The sequence below is a fragment of the Apis laboriosa genome, unplaced genomic scaffold (genome assembly GCF_014066325.1).
Source record: "Apis laboriosa isolate Shangri-la unplaced genomic scaffold, ASM1406632v1 scaffold30_cov140, whole genome shotgun sequence".
Classification (NCBI taxonomy): domain Eukaryota; kingdom Metazoa; phylum Arthropoda; class Insecta; order Hymenoptera; family Apidae; genus Apis; species Apis laboriosa.
In genome coordinates this window covers 1,504,012-1,531,252 of record NW_025222776.1, presented here as the reverse complement: position 1 = coordinate 1,531,252, position 27,241 = coordinate 1,504,012, and the positions used below count along the sequence as shown (strand labels likewise).

The window sequence follows — 27,241 nt, the reverse complement described above, 5'->3', positions numbered from 1 at the left end:
AATACCTTTTGATTCATGGAATTTGATAAAGATATTAGGAAAAATATAATTTAAAATTCAAGATTTGAATATTTTATGCAATAATGATCATTAAAAATATAAAATTATCAGAAGTTTAATAAAGAAGTTACTCATTAAAATTACAACTATAGTCAACTAAAATCAGTATGTTCAATTGTTTTTTTTGTTAATAATTATTAATTTTTTTATTCTTTCTGAAACTAAAAAATTCCAATTTCATTATAATTTCAATCTATTAAGTTATGTTTTTTTGCTTGCAATAAAGAAAAAAACAAAAAATACTGAAATTGTAATTAAAATAATGATTTTAATTCCATAATTCTAGTTAATATTGGTTTTAGTGATCTCAATTTGATATCTAATAGGTTTTTTTTAGGAAAAATACATTCAATGTATACAACAAATATATTCAAATTTTTCAATTATTTTCCTTTTTTTTTTTATTAAATTTACTAATCAATTTACTGTTTTATTTCTTGTCACAGACTTCTTTATATAGTTATAATCTTACTGTGCAATTTTAAAAAAAAATTTGTAAAATTTTTTTGAAATAAATATTGGCAAAAAAAAGAATGTAAAATAACATCTTAATATATTTTTTTTATATGTTAAATATTAATATTTTATTATTAAGATAATTTTTATCAAAGTGAACAATATTTACTCGAATCATTTTGTATAATAAAAATTTGACAATATCTAGAAACTTTGATAAATTATTATATATGTTATGATTATTAAACTAATTTCAAATATTTCAAATATTCAATTATATCAAATATAAAAGAACGATAAAAATATTATTAAAAAACTAAAATATAGTAATACAATTTGTCAAATATGAAAATAAAAAATATATATTATATAATATTATATAGTATAATAAAATAATTTGTAAAAATAATATAAATGTATAGCTCAAGAAAATATTCTAAAGTTGGCTATTGAAATTTTAAACAATAAATGTTTATTAGATTATTCCGAAACATTTTTTTTATACAAATATATTTTTCTAAAACCTTCATGATTCATTTTTCTAGAATAATAATCGAAATTAATGGTACTTATTATTAGATATTTTAATGATTTTATAAAATAATGATATTATATAATTTATATTTATATGATTTTATACATGATTTTATCATTTATAAAATTTTATATATCTTACGTACAAAGTATCTTAATGTCGGAATTCCATTTGGCTGAAATAACTAAAATGATTTTCATATTGTTATTGAGAAGTACTGATAATATCAGAAAAACTTAATTTTTTTAAAGAAAATTATTAAATTATCTGATTATACATTTGATGTATAATTATAAAAGAATAATCTATAATATATATAGTATAATTTGTTAATTATTTAATATTTGAAAGGAAGAAGTACGCGCGTTTTTGAAAAAAAAATATATTTCTCAAAATAAAATAATGATAATTTATGCGTGCTAATAACGAAAAGAACATTTGGGACATTTTGGGACGATCTAATATATTATAGTATGTTCAAAATAATGTTATTATTACAATAAGATACAAATAATATTATTATTAAATAAAATATCAATATTGTAGACAGTGATTTGTGTTCGATCATGATTTACAAGAGATTATTGTTCTATATATATTGTTCTATATATTTGTTTTTCGATTATTTTTATACAATGAGTTGAATTATCGAATATGTACATATTAAAGAAAAATAAAAAATAAAATATGGAATTTATTATCAATAAAAGATAATTTTTAATATGTTAAACTGCTTAAAACGTGTCACAGAAGAAAGGGAATATTAAGTATTAAGTATAGTATTTAATTTTTATAAAAATTGTTATTTAAATAAATTAATATAAATTTGATATATCCGAATATTTTTTTGATATTAAATTTCACCATTATTTCATTTATTGCTTATTTATTTATTGTTGTTTTATTGTTGTATTATTGTTGTATTATTGTTGTATTATTATTGTTAACTATAACGAAATTACTAAAAGACAATTTAATTAAATTAAAATAAACAAATATATATATATATATATATATATATATATATATATATATAGAGAGAGAGAGAGAGAGAGAGAGAGAGAGAAAAATATTTTCTTGTAAATCGTGGTATATAAATATTAATTCGAGTTATAAATTTCAAACTGTATAAATTTTCAAATGAGTTAGATATTTATGAAAATTAAAGAATATTCGTTATATATGTGTAAAAAAAGGGTCACAAAAGTAAACGGATACTTAAAGACGAGCTGTGTTTATGCTGAATTTATACAATACATTTAGAAGCGAATCGTTTTTACATGAATTTACATAATAAATGTTAAGATCGAACTCAGTTCATGCTAAGACATCGTTTAATAAGTTTGGCGTGTTAATTATTTATAGTTATAGGTTGATCAATTGCTAATTAAATTATACTCATGTTATACCGTGGAAACATATACAGTAGAAAAAAATGAAAGTTCTACTGTTTTTAACAATCATTGTATGTTGTTGAGAAATTATTTATTGAAAAATTGATTACGTAAGTAAATATTTTTTCTTGAAAATTTTGTGTTTGTACTTTAAATAAAAATTTAATTTAAAAAATTTTTATTATTAAAATGTACATTTTCTTGATATTGTATTATTTTATTTTTATTAAGATATGTTAACAATATTTTTTTAATTGATTGTACTTGTATGTATCCTATATTGGATAAATCAATTATTTTATTAGATAAATCAATTCAGCAATTCTTATAATTATTCTTATAATTCTATCTTATAATTATACTCACATAATTTATTAAAAAACAAAAATTGAAAAATTTACTTAATAGTCTTTATTTTTCGAAAAATTTAAAATATAAAAATGCAAAAAAAAGTTCTATTAAAACTTTATAAAGAGTCTTAAAATTTTACAAAAAAAAAGTTAATCCTTTTAGTAAAAATAGGTCAATAATATCAAATATGTCAAATATGTCATTTATTAAATTGTTTAATAATTATTATTAAAAAGAATTTTTTATATTATTAAAAAGAATAATACAGAAAATATTACAAATAAAATCCATGAAAGTTGTTCATAATTAGATCGTAAATAGAAAAAAAAACTAATTACTTATGAAAAAAAAATTTCTTGATTTTAAAATTTGCGGATATTATATCCGCAATATAACGTATCTATATATTTGAAAAAATCATTCATTTAAAATTTTATCGAAAAATTTTATAACAATTTTTTTTAGAGTAACAAATAGATTTAGAAGAAACCGTATATTAATAATATAAATAATATAATTTATTCTGAAATACCATTATATTTTCTGACGAAAATAAATTTAACATTTTACATTCTAATGAACGTAATTATGTTTGAACAAAATAGAATATTAAAATGGAAATATAAAATTTATACTTCATTATTATAAAATATGGTTTTATCATAATATGAAATTTATGATTTGATAAAGGCAAAAAATTAAACAATTAAAATAAATAACAAAACATTATTAAAATAGATAATTGAAATATGAATAATAGGAAATAGTTTTCTACATATTGTATTTTATTTTGTATTGTATTTGAGATTATATTATTCGTGTTAAAGATGAATTAAATATTAATATAAGATAAAATGTAGAAATAATAAGAAATAATATATGCAATGTTTGAATACTTTTTTTATAATCTTATTTTTATATATCTTTAAAAAATTTTTTCTAATTTCTTCAAATATTTTCGAATTTACTTCAAAATAATTATGTATGTATAATTATGTTATTATATATAATCTTGATACTTGTATCTTATTGTAGTTATAATATTAAAAATCTTTAAAAAGTCAAATGTAACATATGTGTTTCTATTGTTTAAAATTTCAATGAAGTTTAATGAATATATCGAATATTTTCTTGAACTATTATATAGAAGTTGCGATGATTGACGATTGATGATTGAATTATATTCATAATATATGATAATGATTGGATGTTATGTTCAGCATATCATATTGTTGATTTGATATGCTGAATTATTGAAATTGATATTTGATATTGATATTTGAAATTGAAATTGAATTATTGATATATGAAATTATTGAAATTTATTGTAATTCGAATAGATTCCATTTCCAATCGATGATTTAACAAAAAATATTGCTATAAAAAACCGAACACTATCAACAAGAATTGATCCTACGTAGATAAGGTAAAATCATGATTCTTATTGCAAAAAATATAATTTAAATTAATTTATATTTAATTTATTTTATATAAAAATATATATATACTTTGATTGAAACAAAACAAAACTAAGATTCTAAAAATAAGATTCTGCTTTGTTTATACAATATAAATTTGATATTATTTTAATGATTATTTCTGTTGAAACAAAGAAATTTTGAGATAAAGAAATAATTGAATATATAATTTGAAATTATATATTTATTTGAAATTGTTAAAATTTTAAAATTTTTATTTTTTTATATTTTCAAATAATGCTATTGAAAATAATAATAATAATAATAATAATAATAATAATAATGATATTAATAATTATTTTAAAATATTTATAATAATCATATTTTTTATTTCAATTTCAAAATTTTTAATACTTTTTGAAATTAATTTTTAAATAAAAAAGGAATACATTATATTTTGCAGATGATTGATCAAAAATTTTAAAAGATTTAAATTGCCGAATGATGAAAATTTTATTGCGAATAATAACCCAAAAATACTGATACTACAATGGACTAATGCATATCTTATTATTGGTGAGTATAGTATAAGTAAAAAGTGTTAAGAAATAATTATTAAAATACTTCTATTTAGATGAATATTTGAAAAATTTGAAGTCACAGTGATAATATATCTATAACAAATATTTATTTGAAATACAAAAAATATTTGTACATCATTGTATTTATTATAAGATTTATGTATTAATTAATTATTATTTATTAATAATCTTATATAATACAAAAATATAATTTAAATAAAATTTAAATATATATTTAGTACATAAAATATATATTTAAATAAAATATAAAATCTGATAAAAAATAAATTATTATTATTATTTAAAATAAATTATTAATTACATGCAAATATTTTTTATAACTATTATACATATAATAAATTACTAAATTATTAATTTTTTAAGGTACAAGAAATAATTATGTATGAAATGATTTCTATGTAATAGTATTTCAAATTTATACTATTTTTTATAATTATTATTAATTGAGAAATTCAATGGAAAACAAAAATATATTTTCATAAATTTATAGGAAAGAAATTATTTATCCATTGGATCTTTCAATTTTAATTCTTCAAGACCATGATTGATAATATAGAATTAATGTAATCAATATTTTTGTAATATGAAAATTCATTTTTTCTCGATATTTCTTTATATTTCTTAATATTAGATTGCATTAAAAATTCTTTTTATTCTCATTTGATCATTTTTATTCTCATAATTTGAGAAATATAATTTATATTTATGTTTTATTAATATTAAAATATCTAATCTTTCTTTAATTTTTCAAAAGTATGTATTTCTTCGTTAAATAACTTAAACTTTTTTGCAACTAATAAATTATAGATTACTCTTTTATAATTACAATTACTATTATTCATTGATAATTAATTAAAATAATTAGATGATTCTTTATAAAAAAAAATTGGTTTTTGTATTATCCGTATAATCAATTATTATTTTGAAAAATTCTAATGGTATTGATATGAAATTTTGTATGCAAGATAATTTGAAAACAATTTAATTCGTTTGCAAATGAATCAATCTTTCAACAAGATAATGATTCCAAGCATACGGCTTGAATTGTTAAGGAGTGATTAATGTATTTACATATAATATAAGAATTAAGTATATTACTCTGATTACAATATTTGAATTAAATTAAATAATCGATTAAGAAAATATGTCATTAAAGATACGAAAATTTTAAAAATAATTATTAGAAAATTATATAGTCTCTATAAATATCAAAAAAAAAACAAGATATATAATAGATAGTAAATCTATTTTTTATGATTTTTTGAATTATGATAAATGTATGTAATATTTTATGAATTGGAAAAAAAACAAAGAAGAAAAATCAAAAAAAAGAATAAAAAAATTATAATAAATGAATGATAATAAATTAGTGATAGATAATAATTAAAAAGAACTAATAACAATAAATTATAAACAATAAATATATAAATATTTATAAACAATAAATATATAAATAATTTATTATATTCATTATAATTTTATTGATTAGAAATAAAATAACTAAAACAATAAAAATTTTTGCAATTGCAATGCAAAAAACGAATATTTTCTTCTTGATTAATAAATCTAACATACATAACATTAACATTAACATAAACATTCATGGCAATGTTTTGAAACGAAACGAAATATATATCACAAAGTCAAAAATATTTCAAAGTCATTTTTAACTGATATCAATACTTACTAATATACCAATAGAATGTTAATATATTTATGAAATCCTTTAAAGTTTTATTTTAGAGATCAAAATAAATATAAAAGTTCGTATACAAAAATATTGGTTTAAATTTATTTATTTATTATTTATAAATAATTGAAGTTTGCGTTAAACTAAATCAGACAGATAGAAACTCTATTTCCATCACATTATTGTATCATTATATTTCACTTTATCTAATGGAAATTTAAATTGTGTAGAACTTATTAAATAAATTTCTATTATAACATTTTTTTATGCAACTATTATATTTGTTTTGCTTTCTAAAATTAAAACAGAAAATTAAAATAGACCTTTCAAAATAGTTGAATATATGTTACGAGCATTGACGGTTATAGTATGAAACATCATGAATATATATATATATATATATATATATATATATATACACATATATAATATAAATTATACATATATATATATATATATATATATATAATTTAATAGAATTATTTCCAAAATGGAATTAAGATATTTTTTACTTCCTATATATAATCTCTGTGTAACATCCCTCTATAAAATACTGTATAACATCCCTATATAAAATATTTTGTAACATTCGTGTATAAAATATTGAACTGTAAATAACAATAAAATAAAATAAAATTTAATAAATATAATAATAATAAAATAAAACCAGTTATGGAGAACCAGTTTTCAGGCTCATGTAACATTAATACTTTGTATATTTGAGATTTTTCGAGTTTTTAATCGATATTGTTTTAATATTGTTGCTTGAGATCTTTATTGATATTTCTTTATGACAGTTGTGCAAATTCAAGAACCTCACAATTATATTATTAAGTTTAGTTTCGAATTATATTCGAATGAAAAAGATAATTATATAAATTAAAAATAATCATATTAAACATGGGCAAATATGCCGATTACAATTATTATTTATTATTATAGTTTATACAAAAGTAATATCGAATATATTTTTATTTAGTTACTTTTACTTTTTTTTATTACTTTTCTTTTTGTCATTTCAACTGTATTTATGAAATTTTTATGAAATCTTATTATTAAAGTCGAAAATTGATAAATGATTTTGAATATTGCACAAACAGGATGCTTAAACTGATGTTACTGTTTGAAGAATCACCTACTATCGTAAGACTGTATATTCGTTTATATTATGAACTCGTAATGAACGAATGGTGATACTTCTTTGCGGCTAATTGTTATGATTCTAACTGTATTTTGATGTAGATTGTATCGTCATCGAATTCTATCTATTCTCTTTTTTTATATCAGCTCTATCGCAAGACAGTTTCAATATTTAATTCGATCCTTCGTTTTTCCTCCAATCCTTGTCTTTTGGGAAAAATACACATAGAGAAGAGGTTGGAGAGACCAATGGTCGCGCTAGAGGGTGGCCTCGAAGGATGGGCCTCGCGGGGTCGCATCGCAGCGCATAGGAGACCTTCGCGCTCGTTCCCACAGTGGTCCATCGCATGATGTGCAAATATCACTCGTGAAGTGGCCATTACTGTGATACTTTTATTTAAATTAGAGATCTAGAAAACATTAGGAAAACCAGGCCTGCTCATAAATTATTGTCAGACTATTGACATTACTCGAAGTATTGAAAACACAAGTCAGGTTACCCGACTGCTTCACAAATCCTTATCACTTATTTTATCTTGATTTTTAATTGTTGTATGGCATAATTATCTATATTTTTTTTGTTAATTTTATTTGTCTTCTTTTCTTCTTTTTTATTATGGCTTTTCTCCTATCTTTTCTTTTTATATTTCTTTATAATTGTTTCCTTATTGGAATTATGTCTTTTTCTCACTTTTTTTTTTTCTTTTTATCTTTTTATTTCTATTTTTAACTTTGTTTTTTAATTTCATTTTATTCACACTCTTTTTTTCTACATTTGCTTAGAATATATTTCCATACTCTTTTATTTTCTTCTTATCTTCCTCATTGTCTTCTTGTGTTTATAAGTTTTACTTTTTCTTTTCGTTTATTATAATTGTTTTCTTTTCTAATATTTTTTTTCTGTTCTTTATTATTCTTCTCTCTTTTTTTTTTCTCTTCCAATTTTTCTAATCATTATTTCTTTTTTCTGTTTTCTTTTCTTTTAATATTTTTATTATATTTTTCTGTCTTCTTTTATAATTTTTCTCTATTTTTTCATATACTTCTCATATATATTCTTTTGTTTTTGTTTTCTTCTTACACAATTTGCATATTTTTTTTCTTTAATCAGAGACAGTAATCAGAGAATAGTAGATGAATTTTTATTTAGAATTTTTTTTAATACAAATTTTATTTTAATATTTATTGCTCAAACATTCATTTATATATCAATTTATTTATTTATTTTTTTTACAAATATTCTAGAATTTCCTATATTTCTATTTTTATTTTTATATCATTTGTTATATTTTTTATCTATCTTATTTCTCTTCTTTTTTTTTTATTTCTCTCTTTTTATTTTTTTTTGATATTTCTTCAGTCTTTTCTAGTTTTTTCTCCTTTAGTAACTTCTACCAAAATTAACATTTTTTTACTAGAATATCTCTTTTTTTTCCTAGTTGTATTCAAAGTTCCATACACAACCGTGCTATTATAGGATACGTTGTTGCTAGACAATTATAATTGAATCTGAAGAGAAATGGCTTTGGCATGAATTTTTTCTTGACAGCAAGACTGCTTCTGATACAGACTATTGAAAAATAAGAATCATCTGTTGGTTAAAATGATAGTGATATTATTGAATCATAAATGAGATATGGCACAATAATATGGCACAATAAATGTACTATCTGTAATATGGAATAGATGTATCATCTAACGCATCTAAAGCATAGAAGTTCAAAATAATATTAATTGTGAGTTCTCAAGTTCTTGTTTTTATGTTACACGAGATATTAACTAGTATCGACATTAGTTTTTTTCGTTGTGAATCAAATAAGTAAGAAAATATGATTTAATTTGAGACAAAATGCTAGATACATGAGGCAAACTTAAAAATTAGAATGATTATTTTTGATTAGAGATAGTAATCAAAGAATAGTAGATGAATTTTTATTTAGAATTTTTTTTAATACAAATTTTATTTTAATACAAATTTATTCATTATCAAATATATTATTCATTATCAAAATAATTATTCAGAAATCAATTGGCTCCATCGTAGATTGGTATTCTAAAAAACTATAAAATTTGTTGTGTGCATATTGTCCAGGCAGTAATAATACATACTGATTTTTGAATTTTAAATTATACATTTATAGATTATAGTTATTATTAGATTATATAGTTTAATTTGATAAAAGATATGTGATTATGAAATTTTTGATGAATTATTGTTTATTGTAATATTTTACATAACAAAAATAAAAGATAAGAAAGGAACTAAATCAAACAATAGTTAAAACAAAAAAAACGATAAAAACTCGTCTTTTTATACGTGTTCTTTAATACAATTCTTTATTCTAATTATTAGCTAATAGAAAAATTGGCGGTATGAAAATATATATCAGCTAATCAATATATTTTTTTTTTGATAATGGGGAGTGAAATATTTTTTCACATTTATCGATTAAGTTCCAGTAAGTCCGCATCATTGAAGCTTGTGATTGATAAATTTATTGATCGATAATTGATCAGTTAAATTTAAATTAAATTAAAAAGAAAATAAAAATTATTTTATTATATTATCATATTATTATTATCATAGCCGTGTAAATTATCTTGAACTCATTGATTATGTGTTAAAAATAATATAAAAATATTTGTCAATAATTATGTCAGATTATTGTTATTTGGAAACAACAATTGATAACTGTTCATTGACTCTATAATAATAAAATAATATTAAAATAATATTAAGATCATAATTATCACTTGTGTTAACAAGATATTCGAATCGAAATTTAAATTAGAATAATAATAAAAAATTTATAATAAAATATAATAAAATATAATAAATAATAAAATAAAAAATATAATATATTATTATATATTTATATATAAATATATTTATATATAATTATATTTATATATTTATATATAATTATATTTATATATAAATATATTATTATATATTTATATTTATAATAAAATAAAAAATTTTTTATAAAAGATAAATATTAAATTTGATATTTTCTTGATTTTCTAAATACTCATATATAACTCATATAGTTTCTTATATATAACATTCTGTATATGAATAATTGTTTTAATAACAATAGCTATGTATTTAAATTGTACAGATGACGAAATAAAGAAATATAATATATTCAGTTATTTCCTGACGAGAAATGAAGTTTTAAAATTTTCTATATTAATTTTATTGCTCTTACTCTAAGATTTTTCATATTAACGAAATCATTATTATTTTTTAATAATTCTTCGATATTAAATATTTAATATATAATATCATGGAATAGAATTATTGCAATATTTTACGTTGAATTGAAGTTTTCATCTAATATTTCAAAAAGAAAAAAGATGTACTCTCTACCAAGAAAAAATAAAAATCAATTACACTATTTGAGTCGATATTATAGTAATCTGCCGATTTGTGAAATCGATTTGAGATAATTCAAATCAGTGTATTATCGATTTATAAATTTTAACATTAAATTAATTCATAATTTTTTTGTATACTTTTGTATACTTTTTTGTATACATTTAATCTGAAATAACTTGTTTATTAAATAAGGATTATTATTCTTTATTTTTTTTCTTATCAACAACATAATTTCTTTATTCTTAGTTATTCCTATTACCCTAGTAAATAATTTTTTATTCTTTTTTTTATTATCCATCCCTTCAATCATTCCATTTCTATCCAGATCATTATTTTAATTTTTTTTTTTTCTAAATTTTTAATTTTTGATCTATTTCTTCTTCTTTTTTTAAGAATTTAAATTTTTTTAATGTATTGTAATTTTACTTATCTGCAAAATTTAATAAAATGAGATATTTCATTATTTCATAAAATTACATTATTGTTTGTCAAAAATTTCAATGATATTACAATTATTGCAAAAAGAGAACGATCTGAAGTACTTGAATAACTTTAATTCTTCAAATTTTTATTTATATTTTGTATATTATATATTTATTTATTATTTATATCCATTGCTATCATCTAAGCTATAATTAAATATTTTATTTACTCTATAATTTCTTTTGATTTTTCAATAAATTCAAATTTAATAGGTTGGCAAACTTTAAAAAATAAATACCATATGTAATAGAATTTCATGTAAAGATTTTTACTTTTTATTATTTTTATTTTAATACATAATTCATATCATAATTTTTCAATATATTCCATGTAGAAACTTGATTTGATTGCTCAAACATTCTATATATAGAATGAAATCTTGTTATTTGTTTGGAGATATCTTTATCAAAAATAACAATCTTCATAAATTTTTTTTCTTTTTTTTGACCAGATAAAATAAAAATACTATAAATGGCTTAATATAAAAATGTTCTAACAATGTTTATATTTCTGAATAATAGAATTGACTTTATTCATCAGGCTATGATATTGTTTTTCTTGAGGTATTGAGAATATATGAAATGACATTCTAATGTATATTTTTATTATTAATATTTTACTTCATTTCGATTCTCGATCAAAAACTTTATATAGAATGATATCTTTCTTCTTTATAGAGAATTTATATTTCATTATTTAAATCGTCTCAATAATCTTCAGAAATTTTTTTTTCTTCATAGAGAGCTTGTATTTCATTATCTAAACCATCCTCTACCAGTCTTCAAAAATTCTTTTTCTTTTTGACTAAATATTCGTAAGTTTCTGGATAATCCGAAGATTTCATTTCATCCATTGGAAAATAATATTCTTCGTATTGTTTTAAGGTATATTCAATATATTACGAAGAAATGATATTCTAGTGTGAATGAACAACTTCAACGTGAATGATATTTTATTTTATTCTTCTTCCATGCATATTGTGCATTGTACATATATATTTTATATCTTACAAAAATTAATTTATGCTTATTATTATACATCATATCTATGCATATATATATTCAATCTTTGGATTGAATGATATATAATTTTAACTGAAAATGATTTTTTTTCTTATTATTTTCTTATATTGTTTTTTCACTGGTTGTTTGACTTGAACTAATATTTGCTCATTGCTATCATTTTTTTTTTATCTATTCATTGAGTGCTTTATTTGATCTGTTTTTATTAAATGTTACTCATTAATAGACTTATTTGAACTCTTACTTTTTTTAACATTTAATATTATTTTACGCTTATATGTTAGACTTTATTAAGTAATGATCGCAGAATGTGATAATATAATTTCTGTTTTTAGCATATTATGATTCTTACTAATATTATTAATTTTCTAACCAACTTTCTAACGTTTTTTCAAATAAATGTGACTATTGTTTTAATCTGTCGTTTCAAGTATATATACAATGAATCAGGAAATTTTTTTATAGAATGATTAAGCATTTTGAACATTTTTTAATTAAAAATTTTAATCTAATTTAAAATTATTCGACATTATTACAAAATTATATTTAAAGAAATGAAAATTCATTAAAACATTAATTTCATTTAGTTAAAATATCTGCTTCGTATACAATCTATTGTGCTTCAAACAATTACGAAATTTCATGAAAAAATAAAAAATTGTTCATTAATATTTCATCGAAAAATAAAAAAATGTTCAAAATTTCATAAGTTATTGTATGTATTGATAGTATTAACGTAACGTTTGTTAATATCTCAGAAACTATGAAATTATAGCAATTCGAATTATGACTATTATATAACATAAAAAAAAAATTTTATTTATTAAGCTTTTGATCAACCATAACATATTTTTTTAATCGATATTTTAAATATTAAAATTGTGCTTTTTATTAAAATTGCCTTTTTCCATTCTATGATTCATCTAATGAAGGTATATTTTAAATTTTATATTTTAAATTTAATTTTAAATTTTATAGTAAAATAATAATAAAATAAACTTTATAATTTATTTTGATCATTATTTTATTATCTAAATTATGTCAATTATGGCTGAAGGAAGATTTCCCAATAATATTTATTATTTATTATTTGATAATATTTATTAATTTTTCTCTTTTCTTGATATGAGGAAAAGGATCAATATATCGGTAATGCAATCAGCTATGATATACGCCACATAATGGCAATAAAATTATTTATATAGATGTCGCGATGAGTATTATTTTAACAATAGCGATACAATAATTTTTCATTTTTATTTATAGAATTGCTCGTTATCAATATTTCTAAATAATAGAATAAATAAAATTATAAAAAATGTTATAAATAATAAATTTTTTTATTCAGAATCAATATTAATATTTGATTTTGAACAATTGATAGTATTATCATTATCATTGAAACACTATTAAAATTATTTAAATATAATTATTATTGAAACACTATTAAAATTATTTAAATATAATTATAAAAGATATAATTATAATTATAAAAGATTCTATTATTTTCTCTAAAATGTAATTTAATTCTCAAAATTTATTTTTAATTTTATTATGTAATCGATCTTATGTGATATTTTTTTATTTTTATTTATATTTGTAAATAATTATTAATTATTATTCATTATTCTATTCATTCATAAAACAAATTTTTTATTTTTTGAAATTAAAATATTATATTTTTTATGGTAATTTTTTAAATTACAACTCTATAGGATTTAATTCACAATGATAATGATGGAAGCCAAACTACATAGAAATAGACGAAAGTAAATACAAAACAAAAAATTAAACTTTTCCTGATACAAAAGAAAATCAAATAAAAAAATGCTTCAATGTTTATTAGAATTAACATATAAAAGCAAAAATTCAAAATAAGTAAAAACAAAAAAAATAATTTTATTTTAAAAAATTGAAAATAAATCAAGCATTTGAACATATGAATTGAAGCAGCATCAGAAAATTATTTTTATTTTCTCTTGGAAAATTTTAAAGAAAGATAAATTGTATTTCTATCATTGGCTATGTGTACAAGAATTAACAGAACAAAATTTTATATATATGTCGATTTGTATATAATAACAACAAAGTATATAATACAACATTGTATGTAATACAACAAAGATGTATAAAAGACAGATAAGTATATTTTTTTATAAATATACATGATGGATACATACATGTGGATAGAAGAAAATGTGCATTACAAAATAATTTTAAATGGCAATTTAGTATCAATGCAAAGTGAATTAATTAACATATTCATAATTTTGATTGAAATAAAGAAATTTAAAAATTACTTGTTACAGATTTCTGTCACTAAGATAAAAATAAAAATGATAAAATTTATTATAAATAAATTTAAAAAATAATAAATAATAATAACAATAATAATAATAACAATAATAATAATAATAACAATAATAATAAAAAAAATAACAATAAAATTTGAAAATAAAAAAATTTTCTCATTACAAGTTTATAAATATTAAATTTTATATATAAAGAAAAATAAAAAAATAAAATGATGGTAACCAAAAATAACATTTGAAATGACGTAAATTCATATCTAATAATATGTTGTTAATTGGATTTTATATCTTATCGGCATGTAGACAATTATACAGACAATTTTTCCATATATATATATATATATATATATATATTAAATTTATTATATAGTATGACAAATATGATAAAATATTTGGTTTATGCATGATACAAGAGCTAGAAAATATTTAAGTGACATATACTTGTTACATAATCGCAAAAAGAAAATTATATGAATAATATTTGAATTTTTGAAATTAAATCCAAATCCATTGAATTTTTTTAAGTTTTTTAAAATTAAAAAAATATAATAAATACTAACTAATAATAAAAGCAAAAACTTTTGCGTAGAATTTTTAATAATTTAAAATAATTTTTATTTTAAAATAATTTTTAATTTTATATAAATCTGTAAATATATATGAATAAAATAATAGCTTTATATATATAAAGCTTTGAATTTTTGAATGATGAAAAAATATTTAGAAGAAAGAATTGTGAAAAAGTAAATATGAAATGAAATTAAATATTGATATAATCAAGTGGATTCGAAGATCATGCAATAGAAAAATTCATAATGGACATTTTGAACATTGTGTAAATATGTGGAACATATACACGTATTGTTAAAACATGAAAACTTCTTCTTTAGAAAAAAGAAGAAAAAAAGAAAAATTTTTCCTGGTGGAAAAAATTATAAAATGTGCAAATACGCACAGAGATATTTTTTATTAGCACGCTGTGTGAATCAGTGTGTGAATCAATGTCCATCTCTGCAAATTGTTTTGAAGAATACAAAATGATTGAATCCGCTTTTATTACATATACTTTACATTTTTCTACAATTCGCAATTACAGATTTCATTAAATATTAATATTTTTTATAAATAAATATTTTAAATAAAACATTGATGAGTTCAATGGATTTAATCAAAGAAAATTCATATTAAATCATATTTTATATATATATATATATTTTTGAATAGATAGACTTATCTATTTATCAAGATATTGTTCATAAATCAAATATTTTGTCCTATTTGTAAATCATAATTCTCATTTACATTTATAAACTGTTTTAATGTTTTTTAAATTGATAGAATATAATTATTTATAATTATTCTTGATCATAATTGTGGATTTTCTTTATATCATATATGAATAAAAGTATCTAATTAATATAAATAATAATTAATATAATAATATTAAATTATTTTTATCAGTGAATACAATTATTTCTTATTATTTAAGCATTTAAAATGAAATATTATGAACAGACAAAAGAAAATTTAAAATTGTTATTTTAATTTTATTGTTATATTGTTATATAAATATAACATTAAAAAAATTATATGAAAAGACAAAATTTGAACAATAAAATTGGAGGAGAAGAATATTATATATATATTATCAAATTGGTTTAAAAAATAAAATATATAAATATGGTTTTTGTAATTTTCTTATACTTTAGAGTAATTTATCAAAATATGAAAATTATAAAATGTTGATTATATAAATAGATGTATATATCTATATAAATAGATGTTGATTATATTATTTTAAATAGCGATTTGATGGAATCAGTAAAAAAAAATGCTTGCAGTTGTTTGTCAAAAAATCTCAATCTTTAAATAAAAATATAATTGAAAATATTACAAAGTATAATTAAAAAAAATTGAAAAAATTGAATGATCATTACAATTGTAAAATCTCATTGCAAATATTAAAAAAACATCATAATATTAAAAAATATTTAGGATGTATATCTATTTTTTTTAATTACTAATTTAAAAAACATTTTAACATTATATTTTATTTAATAAAATAAAATACATTTTCAATAAAAATCGAGATAAGTAATAACCAAAAATACAAATGGTAAAATAATATAATAAAATTAAATGAAATATTACCTATTTTTGTAAACATTTTATTTTATTTTAAAAAAAATATATATATTTTTTTATCTTTATGATTTTTTTTTCTTATGATACACTGATTAAGAAATCTTAAAAATTTAATATTATTGTAAAATATTGAGCAGTTTTATAAAATTATGATCATTATGATTATTTTGTATCATTTATTGCTTAAAAGTTTTTCTTTATCATTTTACATTCTATTTATCTATAAAAATTTATATATACAATTCAACATAGAAAATCTTGTACTTGTAATGCTTTTAGTATTACAATTGTTTCTTCAAAATTATGAAAATAAACAATTGCATGATTTTTTTCAATTTTTGACATTTTATTTATTGCTTTTCTTGCATTGCTTATTAAAAATTACGTAATAATATATAATATATCAATATTATATATATAATATGTCAATATTTGAATGTTTCATTCATAACATTATTAAACTTGCTTTTTTTCCCATTTTTTCTTCATTTACATAAAACATTTTTGAATTAATATCACTTTAAAAGTTGTTTTGTTATTATTATTTTTATTTACAAGAAGAAATAAAATTTGTTCTTTTCAAAATTTAGAATATTTTACAAATAAATATTATATTATTCCAAAAATTGTTCATTAATATATTTCAACAATGATGAATTAAATCAAAATTATAGATTCAATAACTCTATAAATATTTATTAGGTTCATGACAATTTTAATATACTACTGATAAAATCAAGGATTCTATGATGTATGATCTTGTGTAATTCTTCTTCTTTGATTATCAGTTTGAATATCTTATAAGATGGAATTAAATCTTGTTATTTAAATTAATCAATTTTTGAACAAACATTTTCTTTATTATAATTTTGTTTTAAAATGATTATCTCGCAATATTTGAAAATATTTCAATGGTTTGTCCTTTTTGTTTTTATTTTTTTTAACAAGACTGCGTATTATATATATTATATATATATCAATTAACACTATATATATATACTGAAAATATTTAAAATTGAAAGTATTTATTTATATTGAAATTATTTATTTATATAATATTTATTTATATCCTAATGTTCAATGCTATTATGTATATTTATACGTCACTTTTCAAAATTATTGTTATAACTTTAATTTTATTACAAATTTTCAAAATCGTGTAATAGATTTTCAAATATATAAAAAAAGTAAAAAATAAAAAAATATTTGTTGTTGAGTAGTATAATATTATTTCACAAATATCCTATTTTGAAAACTTTATTGTTTTCGATTATTTTTCGTCAATATTTATAGTTTAGTTATAAATGTGGAAAAAAAAGTGAAAATTTAAATATCATTAAAACTTCTAAGATTTATCAAAACTTTCAAAACTCCTAAGATTTCCAAGATTTTTCCTAAGATTTAAAGAGTTTCAATACTTTTAAAATAATTAAATTTACTTTAAATATAGTTCTATATATTTCTCCTTCCATTGTATGATTGATATGCTATATATGTGCTATAATAGTAATTTTATATATTTTAGTATCATTTTTTTCGTTAAAAGCAGATGATAATAATGATCATTATGACCATCGGTCATTGCTATAAAATAAAGACATTTATTATTAAACAAATATTTTTTAAATTAATCAATAATTAATCAGAACATTTTATAAATCATCTCAGATGATACGACTTAATGTTACAAATATAGTATTTTTCTAATTGATGTTACATTGTATGATTTATAGCGTATGCGCAAACGCCCCATCTTCGCATCATTGTCTATTATGCATGTAAATCAAAGTTATTGCTTGAAATATTTCGCTGATAAGATAATTGGGAACACATTATATAATACATTGTATTATAAATTCTAAGAATTTTTTTTTTACAAAAATTTTTATTAAGTTTGCAAATAAGTTCGATATTTTTTTAAAATTTTTAGCTTTTATTTATAAAAGAAAATATATAAGATTATATTTCTAAGTATTCATCATTATTTTTTACTGTTTTCTATCTAATTGATAAATATCTTGAAGAAAAATGAAATGGTTTATTGGTAATAAAGTTACCAATATATTTTTTTATTTTTTCAATGGAATTGAAATATTCTCTATATAGATTTGTTGAAGTAATTTTTGTGATCTGAAGAATATATTATATGTTTTCTTATTTTAACGCAGTTGTTGTGATAGTGTTCCTCGTCTCTTATGCAATATGTATTGTAGAATATTGTCTACTTTCTTGGCTGATAAAAAATTGTTTTTTTTCCCAGTTCAGCTTATGAATTCTTTAATTATAACAGTAATTTATTGTAATTGTTTAGTCAGATTTAAATAGTTTACAGTTTATTATTATATCCTTTATCTTATTAAATTGAAAGCAAATTTTTTTTTTAATATGAATATTGAATTTTGTCATTGATGTGGATGTTTCCATGGAGCTATAATTTTCATCTGTGTTATGTAAGATCCATTTTTCATCGCATTTCGTTTTAATCTTATAATTATTGAATAACTTGAATGTGATTATGGTTATTTTACTATAAATATGATTATTTCTTTTGAATTGTCAAAACAAACATGCCATCGTTGTATTTTTTGTTTTCTCCATTCAGTTCATGGAGAAGATTGTTGGATAGGGACATCGTATGTTATCCCTCTTTAGCATTAAAAGTGAATAAAGCTTCGGAAAATTTCTACAGAATATGTTCACATTATCACTGATACTTTTAAATTAGAGCCATGTTACATGACATAATGCGACGCTTAGCTTTGACAAAAATCTAATCATGTAATGTATCTTTGCATTCTGATAGGAAATGAATACATATATATATATATATATATATATATATATTATAAATGTTATATAAGCATATCTTATTAATTTTCAAGTTATAGTTTAAAAAAAATGTTCAGTACATATTTTGAAAAAAATATTTAAAGCATATATTATTATATTATATTATTATTATATTATAATTTCAGAAATTATTGTTTCATTGCATTTGAAATATAAGAATTTCTAATGTTAATACTAATAATATGATTATTTTGAGAATTAAAAATTTCAAAAGAAATTGGTCTCTAGACATAATCTAGAAAGTTAGAAGTATAAGGATTAATCAAATAATAAATAAAATTTTTTTCTTTTAACTTTATATTTAAAATTTTTTAAATAACATTTGAATTATTCTGTTTCTTTAATTTTAGATAGTGAAAGCCTGGAAACTAAATGTTATGTAGAATTGCTCTATTTCTTCTTTTGCTAATGCTGTTTTTCAATCTTTTCAAACTTCTAATAAATGTTTATTATATATAGTAATAAATCTGGACTGTGAAATTAGATTGTTCAATGAATTTTTTGAATATTATATAATTTTTCTGTATTTGAATGGCAATATAGAGTTTTATACTCATTTGAAAATTTTTTATTAGTAGTATGTAATATATATAATCATAAATAACTGTTTTCTGTTCGTTCTATTCTGTTTTCTGATCACATCATTGCATAGCAAAATCATTTAATATTTTTTGTTAAATATTATTTGTTTTAGGATATTGCAAATACAATATATTTTGAATATATTAATCATTAGAAAATAAATTATGCTAAACAATCATTTATATTCTTCATAAATATAATTTACGAAATTTTAATGAGTTTAATAGTTAAAAATTGATAATTATATAATTATACAATGGAAGTATTATTTAATATTATTTTCTCAGTTACTATTTATTGAGAAAACAAACAGAATACATATCAAACATTTATCATCTATCATCTATGATAGATGAAGTTTATTTTAAGTCATTTCTATCTGATTAAATTAACAATTATTTAATTAAATAATTAAATGAAGTGATGAAGTAACATAGAACATAATGAGATTAATATATTTGATTGAATTTTATAATATTATTGTAACATGTATATATAATTTGTATATAATAAAAATGTAATGTTATAGAAGCATAATTATAAATTTAAATTTATTAAATGTTTTTTGTAAATATCTAGAAAACTAAGACTCAAAACAAGACAGTAGCGATAGTAGCATATATAAGAAAAAGTTATTCAGAATGTTTGTCTTTGTCAACATATTTCAAGGTCATTGAAATCAATGATAAAACCACACTTCTAAATAATTACTATTTGCTTTTATTGCAAAATATCATATTTTTCCAAAATTCAATAAAAATATACTTTTTGGCAAATTATAAATATTTTCTTCATATATGGAATATTTTTCTGATTACACGATCATTATAAGATTTTTTTTATAATAATTCTTCAAATTGTTTTATTTAAAAAAATTTTATCAGAAAAATTTTCGAAGAAAAAATTTTTCTTACAATTATTTTCAAGTCCTTTTTGATTTTTCGAATAATAAATTGTTCTTTGAAAAATTCTATAAGAATTTCAATTTCTAATATTTTATAATTTTTTTATTTTATATAATAGAATTTACTTTTTCTTCATTCAAAGTAATTTGATTTTTGCCGATTTCGGTACCTCATTCAATAGACATCTATTATAATTAAAAATTGTATTCGGTAATTCAAATACAAAATTCAGACATTTTAACTCTAATATTAGTTGATCTCTTCTTTGTACATAACATCAGATTATTAATCTCGTGAATAGTTGATAAAATATGAAGTGTTAATATATATAATGTTATTAATATAATAATATATATAATGTTAATAATATATGTTATTCTTCATAATGAGGCGGATTGTTTATCCATTCTTAAAATGATCATCAATATATATCATTAACATTATTAACAATTTTAATATTAAGCATTTCAGTTATTTTACAAACTAAAATTACTAATACTAAATTAAAAATACTTTTTCTTCGTTTCAGTTTTTTTCTTGTTATCTATACTTATATATTTATCTTCGTTATCATTCAATTCATTTGGTTGCTATATATTAATCATTTAATTAATATATTCATACTTTTCGTTTATATAGTCTATTTCAAATGAATTATTTCAAATGAATTGTATCATAATTATCATCAAAATAAACATTATTATCAATTTTCCATATCATTATCATATTTTTTATATAATTCCAGCATGTATCATCAAAGTTTCATCATTCAATTACATAATTATAGAGAAATCATTAATTAAAATAAAGCTATTCAGTAGTTATTTTTATTATTATGAAAGCAATTAGTCTATATATATATTATTCTTTTTAAAAATTCTTATGTTTTCTTTTTTTCGGCATTTTCATTTTTCTTGCTTTTCTTACGTGAGCCATTTCAATCTCGACTTCGTTGATTTTTTGCTTTAAATTTTCTTTATTATTTATGTTATTTTGTATCAGATTATATGTATATGAATATTTATAATATATAAAATAAAAATAAAACAAATATTTAATAAACTAAAAAAAATGCATTTATTTTTTGGCAAATTGTAATTTCATATTTAATATGCTTAAACATATTCTCTGTAATGTTTTACATTGTTGTTATTTCTATCAGGTTGAGACAAGGAAGTGGTGACACAATCACATATGTGAGATATCTAAGAAAAGAAACATTGAGAATTATTTGGAATAAAAAGAATAATTAGAATTGGAAGAAAATGTAGAAAAGAAATGAGGAGAACAGAGCATGCATATTGTACGATATTTAATATTTAGAAATTCTTATTTAGATTTTAATTGTAAGTAATTCATTTTAAAAATTTGATAAAAGCAAATAAAAAAATCTTTTTTGTTTAATGCTTCATTATTTTCTTGATTCAATTTTTTTTATTAAAATAGTAATTAAATTATCTTCGTATTTTTTTTTTTTGAGTATTTATCTTTTGGATCATATTTATCTTTTGAATCATTTATTTTTTCAATGTAGATGTAATATTTTATGGAATAATATTAAATAATTATATAAAATTATACATTATAATAATTAAACATAATATTAATAATAATTATCATATATCAAATAGAAAAAAAAAGATAATATATATTAAATACAAAAGATAATTTTAATTAATTTCATTGTTAATATTATATTTTTAAATTGATAATTAAAAGATGGACTATCATCTTTTTATTTATTTAGTTCATTTAATTATTAATTATCCTGATCTAATAATTTTTGGTTACAAAAAAATGATTTTATCTCTAAAGATGAAATATACAGAGAAAAATTAATATTCTATTGAAATAGATTTTCGTGTTTTGCAATTTCGAAATTTTTCTTGTACTTTCTTTTGACTTTGAATCTTTTCAATTTGTTTGTTTATTTTTTGTATTTTCAGATTGGAAGCAAAGTATTTTCTTTAATAATGTAATGTTTTATTATTAATTTTACTATGAGTATAATTTATGTATAGAAGCAAATATATAGTACCATTCATAAATCTGCACATATGTATTTTTTCAAATTTTTTATTTTAAATAAAAAAAAGAAAATTTGCAATATTCAATTAGTCACTATTATTATTTTTGTTTGAATTTCAATATTTTGCAAAAATCTCTTCTAGCTATGTTTCTATCATTAAATAAGTTCGTTTTTTTTATAATATTTTTTATTATATAAAAATATATATATTTTTTTCTTTAAATTTTTATTAAATTTATTTTTTTCTTTAGCTAATTTTTTTTAAAATTCGATATAAGATTATTTTGACAATTCATTTTTTAAAAAGATAAGTTATAAGAATCAGAATATTTTTCAAGCATGGAAGGAAGAAATTCCAAAAAAAAAAAATTATTGTAGCATATTATTGAATTTCTAGATTATTCAGTTGATTTTTTATATTTTTTATATAATGTCCATGTAATTTTAATATTGTCCATTATTTTTTACCATCATTATCCTCTTATTTTTTACCATTAAAAAAGAAATATTATTATAAAAAAGAATATTTAATTTGGAGAAGCAAATATAATAATAGATAAAAAATTTGTTTAAAATTATTTTTTTTTTCAAAATTTTAAAATCATCGAAATTTTTTAATTAATTATAAATAATTAACGAATTATATTAATTGGACGAAAGAATTACATAAAAAAACAATTGCAATATAAAAATAAATAATGCAAGATATTATATTTGAGTTAGTTAAAGATATTATAAAAAATCTTATATCTTTGATAATAATTAAATATTTAATTCTATTAATCAATTAAAAACAAAAACAAATATGAGATATATCATTATTGTTAAAGAAATCTATTATATTAAGATTTTTTTAGTTATTGAAAATTCATATACGAGATTATAATATTTTTTCTCTGTGTCAAAGAAAGCTATATCAATCATTGTTTTAGAAGTGATATAATATTTTAAGATATAAAGACTAAAGAAATATTAATAAAAATAAAATAAAATTTATTTTTCTAATTTAATCTTATATTATTATTATATTAGATAAAATCATTTCCTATTTCATCATTTTAATATTATTTATAGTTTTTTATATTATATTTTATGAAAAGTTGAATCATGAATCGTATTGTAATTTTCTTATATTAGTATTAAAAATAATTTTATTAATCTTTCTTTTCACATAGTGTTAATATTTACAATTCGTTCATCCATATGTAAAATGGATCTGACTTAACATTTTATTCCAAAATTGAAAATGTTTTTGTTAACAATATTTTCCACTATCTTCTTCTTTCTAGTTGGAAGGATGATAGATTTTTGAAATTTAAATTTATACTTTTAATACAATTAAAATCTAGAATTTCTTTGACAATGATTTGTTAATGTTCTTTCTTTTGCGATTCTTGCAAAAAAAGAAAAATAAATAAAAAATATTTAAAAGAAATAATTAAATTTTAATATTTTAATTTAAAAACTATTCGCTATAAAAAATTGATATCAATTAAGTTTTTTATTTTATTTGATTCATTTTTTTTTTGAAATATGCATTCCAAACTTGCTTGTTAAATTTAGTTGGTAAATATTACTTGAAAGATATCTATTCTTGAAAAAAAATCATAAAATTCTAATAAATAAAACTTGTAATTTATGTTTTCTTGTTACATAAATTATAGTATATATATACTACACTATTGTCATGAACGATTTACTACAGTATGAAATATTGCAATATGGCCAATTATGCAGCACAGGAAAAGTTATATCACTTTATAAATAACGAAATAAAATAAATAATTAGTCATAATTACGCACAATATACATTAAAGTGTTAAAGTGTAAAAAAATTTAATAAATAAAGAAATATAATATAAAGTCGAATGCAACACTGATGTTAAAAATGAAATTCCAAAGGATTTTTTTTTTTAGAAAAAAAAAAGTCACAGTCACGAGAGAGCTTTCTCAGAAAAAAAAATCTTTTTTTTTAATCTTAGTTTTGAATTTTCGAAATTCTATCGAAAAATAATTTGAACAATGTCAATCATCGTTAGAAAGAAGAAGGAAATATTCAAGAAAAAGAAGCAATGGAAAAAGCAGAAGTCCAAAGATGAATATATGAATGAATCTTGAAAAACAACTTGAGAAATTCGATGGATTATTATCTTCCATAAATAACAATTTTAAAATAATAGAACAATAATAGAACAAACAATATAAATACTATATAAATACTATATAATAAAATTTTATAAATACTATATATAATAATTTAAATATTAATGTGAATAGTGAAATTTTTGCTTAGTGAAGTCTAAAAAAAATAATTGTTTCTAATACTTTATTTCTCAAATCCTCTTTTTTTGTCCGCAATTATGAGTTCTATAAATATATATATAAATAAATATATAATTTAAATATATGGCGAAACTATATTTTTATGGATTTAATTTCTCTCTGTTGATTATTTTTCAGATTATTTAAAATTAAGTTTGGTTATATATAATTTCGTTGAGAATCTTTTGAATTTAAATTATGTTTTGTTTCGAAATTTGTGGCAACAGAAAAAGAAGTCGATTTCAGTGTTGGCCGTCGAGATTGAGAAGTTGCAAGCAGTTGCTCATTATTTCTCAAAAATGGACAACTAGGAAATTAAAAAATTTTTACATTTCGTATCTTTAAGAGTTGTCTTCATTAAAATTTGGAAATGACTGTATCTCAAGAGATTAAACAAAATAAATCGAAATACTTCAATAATAAACCAATAATAAACTGAAAAGAAGGAATGAAGAAACAAATCTGTGTTAAGCGAGAAGCAAGGACATTTTCAAAAAGATTGTCATAAGAAAAAGAAGAAGGAAAACCAGAAGAAATCGATGTAAAGAAATATCTGATTTTGATTTTTATTTAATTTTGATTCTTATCTGAAAGTCATAAAGATTTATATATACAAAATTCTTTTTCAGATAAGAGTATCCTATGTAATATAGCATCATATTGAATATAGCAGCAAATTGAACAAAGTTTGATTAAAACTGTCGCGAATAAGACATCCAGGTTTTTTTTTTAAAGGAGAGGATAATGTTACGAACGTTGACAATTATAGTGTGAAATAGTATGAATCGCGATACGGGAAACGACAATATTTGTTGTTATTGATATCGAAGATATTAATTAAATGAAACCATTTTTCGGACATGGAACGATCGTGTGTTTTTCCTAAGCAAATATTATATTGTTTCATAAATAACGAAATAAAGTGTAAATAATTATAAGTAAATTAAGTGTTGAAATATAAAAAAGTTTGTAAATAAAGAAATATAATGAAAAATTGAATGTCGAACGTAACAATATTTTGCAAATAACATATTTTTATTGTTTCTAGTAATTCTATTCCAATTTGTGTTGTAAATATAGAAAATAAATGTTTATTTGTGATTTGAGTCGCAGATAACTAAAAAATCTTTTTGCAGATAATAATGGAAATCTTGTTCGATTATATTTCCATCATCTCAAAATATCCTTTGTTAAATGAAGATATTGAATCATGTCTTCAATTGATAATATTTTGAAATCATTTTTAACTTTAATTAATTGTATATTTAAAAAATCCAACAGATCTTACTCTCAAAATTTACATAATTTTAAAATTTATAAAAGTCAATATAAAAAAATATTACTTTATTAGAAAAATGAAAAAGTTTTTGATTGTGGGATAAGTTCGAAGATTGGATGATTATTGGAGATAGAGAAAGATACAACAATTGAAATTCTTTCTTTAAAATGATATAAGGAAAGTATGGTATTTTCAAACAAGATAATATCAGTGAAAATTCTAACAGATTATAAGATCAATAATAGATTATTTTGCATTAAAATTTATAAACATTTACGAATCCT

At 18.8% G+C, this 27,241-nt stretch overlaps 1 long non-coding RNA gene across 1 annotated transcript; it reads left to right on the top strand.

Moving 5' to 3' along the window:
- Window positions 1–26,777, top strand: LOC122714510. The gene is made up of 5 exons (XR_006346654.1): window positions 1–165; window positions 4,137–4,222; window positions 4,678–4,790; window positions 25,817–26,219; window positions 26,308–26,777. It is a non-coding gene; the product is annotated as an uncharacterized LOC122714510 (long non-coding RNA).
- Window positions 26,778–27,241: the final 464 nt, after the last annotated feature.